Source organism: Carassius carassius, chromosome 29 (assembly GCF_963082965.1).
Source record: "Carassius carassius chromosome 29, fCarCar2.1, whole genome shotgun sequence".
NCBI lineage: Eukaryota > Metazoa > Chordata > Actinopteri > Cypriniformes > Cyprinidae > Carassius > Carassius carassius.
In genome coordinates, this window is record NC_081783.1 from 28,448,483 (window position 1) to 28,460,526 (window position 12,044).

The following is a 12,044-nucleotide window of genomic DNA, read 5'->3' on the forward strand; positions in this document are numbered from 1 at the left end:
ATTAAATAAGACCTTATTTTTAAAAGACAAACCAATACACAGCCTTGCTGTTTAAGGTCACACCTGTGGCCCACTTTGCATTAAAAAGGAAATAGAAGAATAAGCAAAACAGTTTTGGAAAAAGATACTATAGGATACATTTACAGGATTTTAAAATTTAAATGTAATTTTTTTTTTTTTGAACATCAAATGAACATGCATTTTCAACACTAAACAGCTAATTAAGTGATGTTTTGATGCTGTAAATGGAGGCAAATGCACTATATTTCAAGATCTTAGCTGTTAACACAAGAGCTGCAGGTTCAGCCCAAAGCCTGAAATTAGAATTACTGAGATCACACACCTGCTTTCTCCTCTCCGTAAATCTCTACTTTACTCCGTAAATCTCTATCTCTACTTTGGATGAAATTAAGCTTTTGAATGACAACTAACAAACAAATTTAACAATTAAATTTGGCACACATGTCAAAAAATGGTGGAAAGACGAATTACGCAGAAATCTGTAGCAATGTCTGATCATGCCTCATTGATGTCTGGAGGCCGGCAGACAATGCTTTCTGTGACAATGTTCGTGTCCTTGATGCCAACAATGGGCACACTTGAATGACAATTCTTGGATGCATGTATAATCTCATGGCTATTCTCGGTGCGGCTCAGGAATGCTTTCTAAATAAAACCACATTTCACGGTGTCCGTTGGAACTCGGAACCAAATCCATGCTGGAACGGTTTTCATATTGAGATTTGTCAGCAAGGAGCTTTACAGCAAGCTCAAAAAGAACCAAATAAAAAGATACAAATATATTCTTAGCAGTGCACAATAAATGCATTTGTGCATGCACAAAAAAAACAACTTGCATATTCAAAACAGATACAGTAAATAGGGTGACTGACAGCAGGCTGAAAGGTCAAACTGAAGAAAGTGCTGCGGCAAGTCATTTCATTTCGAGCTTCGGGTCATGGTTCGGTGTTTTGGATGAAGCCCAGATGTCACAGGGTGGGCTTATCTTTGCAGACGAGATTACATGAGCAGGACATGAGCCCACTGTGAATGAAATGGAGTGCACAGATTGGGAATGAGATAGCGGGGCCTGAAGCTCTGCTGAGATGCCATGCCCTTTTAAATGCACAATACTGAAAGCCTTGAAAAGGTGACCTTTATTCATCTCCTTGTAATAACAAAAAGGGGATTTTTAATCCCAATTCAAACCAAATTCCAAAGGGAAGTCTAAAAAAGAAGAAGGGTCAACAGAAAAAAAAGAAACAGGAAATGTGTATTTTACTGCATCTCCAGAGCTCCAGCACGCACTCGAGCTTCTGTGACTCAACTGAAAACTAGTGTTCTTGTCTGTATGCTAGCATAGTAATTTTTCTGCACAATATGTTTGGTGCTTGAGTGCTGCTAGAGCATCGAGGGTAGTTGAAAATACATTGCTTTAAGGTTACTAGGGAGTTTCAATGTTTTGTTATTTTTTAGCACATCATTACGTGGTTGCTAAAGTGTTTTGTGGTTGCTTGGGTGATGTTATGTGGTTGCTAAGGTGTTCAATTGTTTTAGTACCCTGGATGGTTGCTATTTGGTCCAAGTTCAAACTGAACCCGAAGTTGCTATAACTTTCCTGCTTGGTTCCCTCCTTCATTTTTGTTCACTGGTGCTGAACAAACCTGCTTTAAAATAGAGCAAAATACTGTAGTAAGTTTGTATAGTCTATGATTGCTTTTGTATAATCTATGATTGCTTTTGTATAACTATGATGTTAATTTAATGCACTTGATTTTGTTACTCTTGTTTGCCTGAAGTTGAGGATTTCTCAACCTTTTGATTGCTTGCTCTGCTCTTCTGTCAATCACACAGTCTATTGGCAACTGTCACTCAGCACTGCTTAGTCCATAGTCCAAGTGGACATGTATGGTAAATCTGAGATTTTTCACCAGCTTTATTGTCTGTCAGGTGAAAATCATAAATCTGATCTCTTATAAAAGAAATGACACATCTCTCCTTGGTAAGAAACACGATTAGAAGTATTATTCATGCCTGTAGCACACAATGCACTCATTTTAATCCCTAAGGTAAGAGCAATAGAGGTAGCAGCAGGCAACAGATGAAGACCCCTGTCCTCTCAAGCACACTTTTGAACAATCTCAGTCAAAATAATAAATATGATACTGCTAGCTCGTATGTGGCTTGCTTGAAAACAGCAAAATCGTTATGGAGTAACTGCTTGCAATAATAGTTCTGTCTTGATGGATTCAGTAAATTCGGCTTGATTGTGTCTTCACCAATTCTTCACAGGGAAGCTCAGGGAACAATATATGTTACTGTAATCGAGATGGCAGAATGACAGAGGATGCTGGGAAGGTCTTGGATGTGACTGATATCTGCGATGACCCCATCTGATGGCCAATTGTTCAGTAGGGGGCTAAGAATCTGCGCAGGGGCCAGTGTGAAAAGTCCTGTTCATTATCAGAACCGGATGGCGGTGGAGTCGGGCAGCACTACTCGACTTCAATTGCTCAGAAACACATTGATACTTCTTTAATATTTCATTGGGACTGAATGCAAATAGTGTAATAGATAGAGCATGACAACAGAGTTGAGAAGTGCAGTTGCAGGCAATCAAAATATGTCTAATTAGTTTTTTAATCAGGTCTATTTGAGTATGATGGTTATTAGAAAACGGGCTTGGAGCCTTAATAAAATGAGTTACGACTCTTGACGAATCTTGTTAACCTTAGCCAATGATACTAATATATGTCATTGAGGGCTTTAATGCCCTTCATGCTAAAGTGATGAGAAGCAATTATTGTAGCGTTATACAACCTGCAGAGGTTTGTAAACAGAGCTGATGATGTTTATCATGTTGCAGTTACAAGTGAAGGTCTTTTGAGTGAATGTAACATCCACTCTCATAAAACGGATTAATATGTGGTTGACTTCCTGAATAGTATAAACAACGAGGTTTGGCGATGCTATCAAACTTTGATTTGTGCAATTGAGCAGCCTGACGTGCCAGCTTCTGGTTTAGCCATTAACATCAGTTTAAGGCAGGAAATCTAGTAGATTTTTTTAAGGGGAGGTGCTACTGTAGATAGCACACTTATATTAACCTGATATCATGAGAAAATGTAACTATTTTACGATGTTTTTTTTTTTTTTATGAATTCATATAAGTGGATCATACAGAAATGTTACATTAACATTAAGCATGAAAGTCTACCCTTAACCTTTAAATGCATTAAATTGTAATGCTTGTGAATGCATGCATCAATCTAAGTACAAATCTTTTTTTTTTGTACTCTTGTATGCATGAAAATGAATGTTCTTTGAAATCATGCAACTTGTTTATGAGAGATAGTCTGTTACGGTTTATAAGCAATCATGCTCATAGTTTTCATAATAAATAAATAATAAATACATACAATAAAATAAAATAAAAACCCAGAATAAAAAGTGCAGAATAACATAACACATGACTCAATAATGATAATATTAATTCAGGATTTCCCATAAATTCTGACAAAATCATAATCTATTTTTTAGAAAACATTCATTATCATATATCACTGGAAGGTTACTTTGCAAATTCTTAATTATATGAATTATATAGACCATGCATGCAAGAAAGTAATGCATTCTTTAAGCCACCGTTATTTCTCTGTCACAAGCATTCACATTATGTATACAATACATGTTTACAATACGTAAATTAGATGCATGCATTAACAACAGTTATCCTGGTTAAGCCTGTTCAAATAGATAAAGATCCGCAACACAATGGAAATGAATTGCACTGGCCCTCCATCCAACACAAATGGCGTGTCTTGGGAAGGTATGTGTGCAGTATACAGTAATCAATCCTTCTAATGAAAGCATTCAACTACAAAACACAACAGGATTCCAGTGAGCTGATATCTTGATCAATGTATTTTTCCAACGTGGAATGAAAAATCATGATGTCTGCTCCTCACAGAACTCAAAGACACTCAGGCTCCAAGGCAAGATTGAGAAGAAGCTCACCCAATCATTACATTAGATTGCCTGAAATGGCATTGGTGGATATTTTGCTTCTTCTTCCTTAAAAATAAATAAATAAAAGTAAACTAGAAGATGCAGTAATGGTCGTTTGCATAGCCTGACCTTGATGTGCTTTGGAGATCAAGTAAACTGAGTTCTTGTGAGGGAAAAAATGCAAATGTGGATGCAGAACTGGCTGACCGCCAAGAAGAAGTGTGTGGACCATTTCTTAGGAAAATGATGAATGCTCTGTTTGTTTGTTCCAGGGCTCTCAGCTGACCTCAGACCTGTGATAGACACAGTGAGCTGTTCAAACTCTCAACTTGTAGTGTCACTGAGTCTTGAAGTTGTTCTTTACTCCAATACACATTCCCAAAAGCTGAACAGACTAATTACTACATAACCTGCACAAAAACAAACCACATTGAAGTATTCGGTTGTGTTGCAGGTTTGACATCATGATGTTGGGTTGGCTAAAATGTATCCTTTATATAGGGCAATATATAATTTTACACATCTAAAAAATTAATGAAAATTAGTTCATTATTTATAAGCTTTTTTCCCCCTTTTCTTTCCCCCCGCCTCCTTCTGGGGCCTGAAATGGAGGAATTTTGGCCAATACTACTAAACAATATTTTGTTGAATGTGTTTTTGTGCTGGCACCATGGCTGGTTTAGGACTGGATAAATAAAGATGACAGTAAAACCACCAGTAGGTGTATGGAAGCAAAATAACGACTTATGTCTTTGAAACAAAAAAGCATGCTGAATAGCACTAACTGAAAAATAATGCATTGAATTAACAGTTCTTGCATTTTAATGCCTTGAATTTCCAGGGCTTGCATTGTTAAGTCCTGAAATTTTATATAGTTGTTCATTTAAGCTGTGAATATTTCAATTAAAAATATTTCACACACCTTTTCATAATTAAAAAATCAATAATTCATATTCACGTTCCAGAATTCACTTCCAAAATATTAAATCGGTTAAAAAATACGATGTATAATATTCAACAGGCAAATTTCGGTCCGTTTTATTTCACTTTCCAAATTCGCTTCCACAAATTCAGTGGTTAAAATTCGGCAGATAATTCGCCCTTTCACATCCGGGAGCTGCAGGAATAGCAGTAGAGCACAGAGGTATGATCTCTATCTACTGTCAGTCGCTCACCAACAGGTGGTGCAAGCGGCTGTTAAATAAGGCCAAAGCAACAGGTGGATTAAGCAATACAGTTACAAAAACTGATCTGCAGAAATTAAGCAAGCGCTAAGTAGAAGTTTTGATTATCGGGGCATGTGGAAAAGCTGATTGTGCGTATGTTTATTTCAACCTCTTTGCTGTTACCAAGTAAGCAGCTATGTTCAGCAGTTCCTTCATCTTGGCTGAGCTTTCAACGTTGTTACGGGAAAGGATGAAGCTGAATGTTTAGTTCTTGTCACATGACCTGCGGTGCGCTTGCGGCATTCTGAAAGTTGAGATGTATTTAACTCAAAATGTAAATGTAACTCGATGCTGTTCGGACGCGCCTGGAAAAAACGGGCGCGTCGCACCGCGTGCGCATCGCGACCGCGTCGCTTCCATTATGAGCGCGCATAACGCGCGCCTATATTGGAAATAACGAACTTGAGCATGCAAAAGACGCGATAAGTGAACGCCCCCTAAGAACTGCGGTCTTCTACAGTACTTCAAATATGCCGTGGAGAATCACAGAAAGTGACCGAATTCAAGAACATTGTTGCAGCATCTCTCATGCAACGAATAAACACCGCAAACTTGGAGAATACAGTGAAAACTCCTCTTCTCGCGTCTGCCCTAGACCCTCGGCACAAACATCTCAGGTTTCTCGATGAAAACATGAGAGAATTAAGAAAAAAAACTTTATTTGAACATTATCAGAACATTTTCCTTGTTGCAAGTGGTGCGGATGCAGCCGCCGTCACCAACGATGAAGAGGACGCAATAACAACTCGTAGGAAAAGGCTGAGCCAGTACTTCAGCGATGATTACAGAGAGTCCAGTCGAGACGAGTGGGAACAGTTCTTGCTGGAGCCATGTATTCCATGTATTCCACCAGATGAGGATCCCATTCAGTGGTGAAACGAAAACACGAAGCGCTTCACAAAACTTATTCGCTTAGCACACCGTTATTTGTGAGTCCCGACAACGTCTGTGCCGTCAGAGCGCGTTTTGTCCGCGGACTTTCCCCCAATCATGTTTACATGCCCGTATTTCTTAACAAGAACATTTGAAAGAATAGAAAAAAAGAAAAAAAGATTTGCTGACAGTTTAAAAGTTAAGTGTACAATAGCCTAATTGCTGCAGGCTGCTTTACGTTTTTTCTTTGTTCACTTATTATTATTTTTTTGCTTTTAATCTGTACTTTTATTTGTTTGCACGCATTGTTAAAGGTTTTCAGCTACAAAACACGATGTGTAATGTTCAAGCTTATCGTGTGTAAGCTTGTTCAAAATGACGAAAACAAATGTTGCTGAAAAATGTCTGACTCATTAAACTTAATTTAAATAAACGAATATTCGAGTATTCTTTTTTTGTGAGCTCAAATAGTCGAATGTGATATTTGTGGAAAACACCCATCTCTAGTAAGTCAGTCTTGTATCTAGCAATGTACTACAACTGTTGGAACATGAAAACCCTTTCCAGGGATCTTTAATATGTAAATGATTGTATACTGTAAATATATGAAGGGAGGTATTGGCAAAATCTCACCTGTAGAAAATCACTATGAGAAATACAAGATTAAGAATTTGACTGTGTTATTTAGAATTTTAATTAAAACACATTGGACCTTTTAACCCAGTCAGTGGAATTGTCAGACGGTCCCTTGGGTGCGGTAGCACGTCAATAATTTCTTCAGTTTACATTTTCAGAATATACCTAGATTGTTTTTAACTCATTTTTTTATGTTAATATAAATTGGTTGCATATTGTTAAAACTAATCATGGTATTGATATCTTTGTGTGACTGTCGACTTTATAGACCAGTGGTAATGGAAATCAATTATAAAGAAAATGCAGCGCATTGGATTCTTTTTGATCCCATTTGCTTGCCTGTATATAGTTTGCATAATCCTCAATAAAATCTATTCTGAGATCTGAGGTCTTATATCACAGTATTATTTGACTGAGAAGCATTACTCGTCATTGGGGAATCCTGGAGTGTGACGTGAGGGGATCCCCAGTATTACAGCTCAGCGACGCACAAGCCATGACACAAAGTTAGGCAAACTAAACAACCGAAAGCAATATGTGTCTTCCTTAGATGTAATGTTAGTTCTGTAATTCAGCGTTGGGTAAAACACCATAATAATCTCATTTGAATGGATTGCCATTTTGAAATAAATTTAGTAGCAGAGCTACTGAAAGCGATTTTTTTTGTGCTGCAAATCCATTTATCCTTTGCTGAAATTTATGCGTCTTCATGGAGAGAGCGCGTCATTGTTTCTTAGCCTCAGGAGCGCTTCTGCCCGAGCACTTTGGAAAAAAGGAGAAAGCGGCGCACATAGCCTTTTCCACGCGTTATTAGGCGCGATATGTGAATGGCCCCTTATTCATTCATTAATTATTTTTTAAATAAATTAAATTATTTTATATATATAACATGCACTTTTTCTTGTTCCGTAACTTGCGTTCATATCCACATCTGTCTGTATATAGTTTGCATCATCAGTAAGATGTGAGTTTGTCTTTAAATCGCTGTCACTGTTAGTGCGCTGAGCCACGTGTTTTCTTTTCTTTAACAGATTTCTGAGGGAAACCGCGTGAAACCTTGAGCGTTCGTTCATATTTTACATCTGCTTAACTGTCTATATAGTTTGCATAATCATCAATAAAATGTCTTCTGAGATCTGAGGTCTTATATCACAGTATTAATTGATTGAGAAGCGTTACTCGTCACTGGGGAATCCTGGAGTGTGACGTGAGGGGATCCCCAGTATTACAGTTCAGCGACTCACAAGCCATGACACAAAGTTAGGCAAACTAAACAACCGAAAGCAATATATGTCTTCCTTAGATGTAATGTTAGTTCTGTAATTCAGCGTTGGGTAAAACACCATAATAATCTCATTTGAATGCTGCTTACTTGGTAACAGAAAAGAGGTTGAAATAAACATACGCACAATCAGCTTTTCCACATGCCCCGATAATCAAAACTTCTACTTAGCGCTTGCTTAATTTCTGCAGATCAGTTTTTGTAACTGTATTACTTAATCCACCTGTTGCTTTGGCCTTATTTAGCAGCCGCTTGCACCACCTGTTGGTGAGCGACTGACAGTAGATAGAGATCATACCTCTGTGCTCTACTGCTATTCCTGCAGCTCCCGGATGTGAAAGGGCGAATTATCTGCCGAATTTTAACCACTGAATTTGTGGAAGCGAATTTGGAAAGTGAAATAAAATGGACCGAAATTTGCCTGTTGAATATTATACATCGTATTTTTTAACCGATTTAATATTTTGGAAGTGAATTCTGGAACGTGAATATGAATTATTGATTTTTTTATTATGAAAAAGTGTGTGAAATATTTTTAATTGAAATATTCACAGCTTAAACGAACAACTATATTACATTTCAGGACCTAAAGATGCAAGCCCTGGAAATACAAGGCATTAAAATGCAAGAACTGTTAATTCAATGCATTATTTTTTCAGATGCTTTTTTGTTTCAAAGACATAAGTCATTATTTTACTTCCATACAGGTGGCAGCAAGTCCCTATTGTAATAAATGAGTTATTGAATCATTAAAATCAAACAATTCATTCAAAAGGGCCGATAAATTAGAAACTAAATAAGTGAATGGACCTTTGAATTACTGGCTCATTTGATTTGTTCAAAAACAGATTAATCCCCGCAACCTAATTTATCGTATTATTTAGAAGAAAATGGTTGTGCTACTTAATAAAGACTGGGAAGTGTACAAAGATGTTTTTATTTTTTTGAATGATTTGATTGCTTGATTCTTTAATGAGCAGAAAAATTTAAAAGTGCTGTTTGTTTGAAATGGAAATCTTCTGTATGATTATAAATCTCTCTCTCTCTCTGTTTCTTTTTTTATTTTTTTGTCACTTTTGATTAAATTAGCTCCTGGCTTAATACATTTATTAAAATTGTTTTTTTTTTAATGATTATTATTATTCTTTTAAACAAATCATATAGCCTATAAAACAAATATAGGTGACACAGCCAACATTTGGTGCAATTATCACATGCAAACACCTTCTTCTGGAGAGTGTCCAACTTGCTTCAATGTGAGGTTATTTGTGCATTCAATTGTAGTAAGTCATCTGGCCCACACTTGCAATTTAGCAGATTTCACAAGCAAATGTATACCTTTATTTGTGGATTTAGTAAAATAGTGCTATAAATCTCTAAGAATGAATTGCACCTGCTAATAGAGTTTATTTATTAATTATTTTTTTAATGGAGTGTCTCTTTTGTTTTACCATCTGATTTATTAAACATGGCCACAAAATCTGTTTAGCGCAATTTGCATGCCACAAATCTTGAGGACCAGTTCTGAGTGAAGAATGCAGCATTGTAGGTATACTCTAAAGTACACTGTAAACAAACAAACAACAACAAAAACAATTGTTGATTAGTGATTATTTGGTATTTAAATATCTAGTGAATTCCCCCACTAGCATTTAGGGTTGTTTTATATTCATGAGATCTATTAACACATAACCAAATAATTGTATTTCTCTATTTTATGTGTAGCAAGCTGTTCCTGAAAACACTGTGACATCTCAGTCTGTCAATCATAACCTTAAATAATCATTTAAAAGGCAGCTTCATTTAACTGTCATAGACACAAAAGCTTTTATTCCTGTTTCTTTTGGGATAGATCCCCCTGGGCGACGTACAGATGTGAAAGTGGCACACTGAGGCTGGAGGTATAGCAGGAGATGCTTGGTAAGTGTTTCCATCATTGGAGGCTGAGTGCTGCTGAACTGAGGCATGTGGACTGGAGTTGGTGGAAAGAGGGGGAAGGGGGCTTGATGTCCCATAAACCTATTAATAGACAATGCACCTCCGGGAGAGATGGCATGCTCCACTGCCCTTCACTGAACTGTTATGGACAAGTTGGTCCTTTGAGAAAAAGCAATTCTGAGCTAAAGCTGCCAAATAAAACAAGAAAAGAAGTGAAGTAAAGTGTACCATTTTAAGCCTGTTAAGACATCTGTGTCTTATTCATCTTGGTTTAAATTTAATTAAACTCTGTTTAATCAAATTAAATTAAATATCCAAATATTTAATTTGTTTTTATTTATTTATTTTTTAAACCTAGTCTTATGAAGCTCTAAGAATTGCGGCTTTTTATATCATGATATACTAATCACCAGCAAACACATACCAGGTGAATTAGATGCATTTGTTTTAGTAAAAAAAAAAAAAATAAATAAATAAATAAAACAGAACAATCCAGTAGCATTCGTCCTTTTCTCAGTGTGCAGAGGAGCGCAAATGATTCATATGGCCACATTGTTTGACTCTTTGTTAGTTTTATTAACATTTTTGCTGTTTTATTAGATATTTTATTGATGCATATGAATGTCACAAGTTTCAGCTCATGACAACTTGACATTTTAAATTCAGTGATATCTATTTAAAATAATGAAGTAACTAAATTAATTTGATAACTAAATAATTTATACATTTAAAACCAAATGTAGAACACTAATGTAGATACTGAAATAAATATTTAAAGAATATTTGATTCTCCTCACACATTCCATAAACAAATCTCAGATGCTTTATAATTTAAAGATTGGGACGTTTGTTAACTATCTGGCTTATTCATATCACAGAAAAGTGTTTAATAATGGCTATTTTTACTGAAAAAAAAAAAGAAAAAAAAGTTGTCATTACAATTTTTAATAAATCAGCCTGACACCTACACTTTGATAAGTGTGTGTTATATGAAGGTAAGCAATGAAATAAATAAATACAAAGAGAACTGCACAAGAGATGTTCATTGAACTAGTACAGTCAGTTCTGTAAAGTAATAGCAAGTGTTTAAAATAGTTAAAAACATATTCTGTGTGCAATATTTATGGATGTTCTTACAGTATTATTCCTATCAGGTTGCATGTATTGAAATCAGTTGTGAGTCAAGTCTCTTGTGCGGTTTGTGTCAGGAGTGCTATTTCTGTGAAACACCAATACATAGTTGCATGACTATGTAAAGTGCTCCAAATAAGTCATTTCTAAGGTTCCAAGATGGATCGGAGCCTCAAGTTCACACAGGTGTCCTAGCAGAATAGATCATCATATTAACATGTTGCACTGATGCAACGTTTTGTTATCTAATGCACTGACATTCATAGATTTTAAGTTTGTCTTAAGTGTGTCACTATATCTACAGTGCAGCAGCTAAACACAGAGACGTGTATGATGGAACTGGGACAAATTGACAGTTGTGAGAAAATAAGATTGAGCATGTTTTGAACTTGCGCTGCATGTGTCTGTTATCAGCACTGTGCAGATCACTCACCGCTACTTGTACTTCACCCTGAGACAACAATCATCCCAGAAAGAGCAATGCAGCAACAGACTTAAGTATTCCAGAGAGGCTTTATTATCTTTTAAGTCAACATAGCGAAACATGAAGGTACATGAAATGTCCTTATCAAAGTGTCAAATGCATAAAACGTGGCCACGATTTGATGAATAAAATAAGAAATCTGAAATATTCATCACCATCACAAAATTATGAAACACTTAAAAAAAACCCTATACACAGTTCAGTTAAGTGTAAGGGCTCACTATAGTATGTGCATTTGGAATGGCTCAAAAAAGAGCACGGAACAATGCACCTTTTATTTTTACAAAACATGCCAGTAATTTAAAATTAAGAAATATAGCTATTTTGTGATTGTCATAGCTGAAGGCCAATGTCAGACACTATAAACATATTAACAACATGGATTTACAATTTATTTATATTTTTATTGAAGGGGTTATAACATAATAAAATAAGCTCTACATATTTGCAATGCTTGTTAGTAATT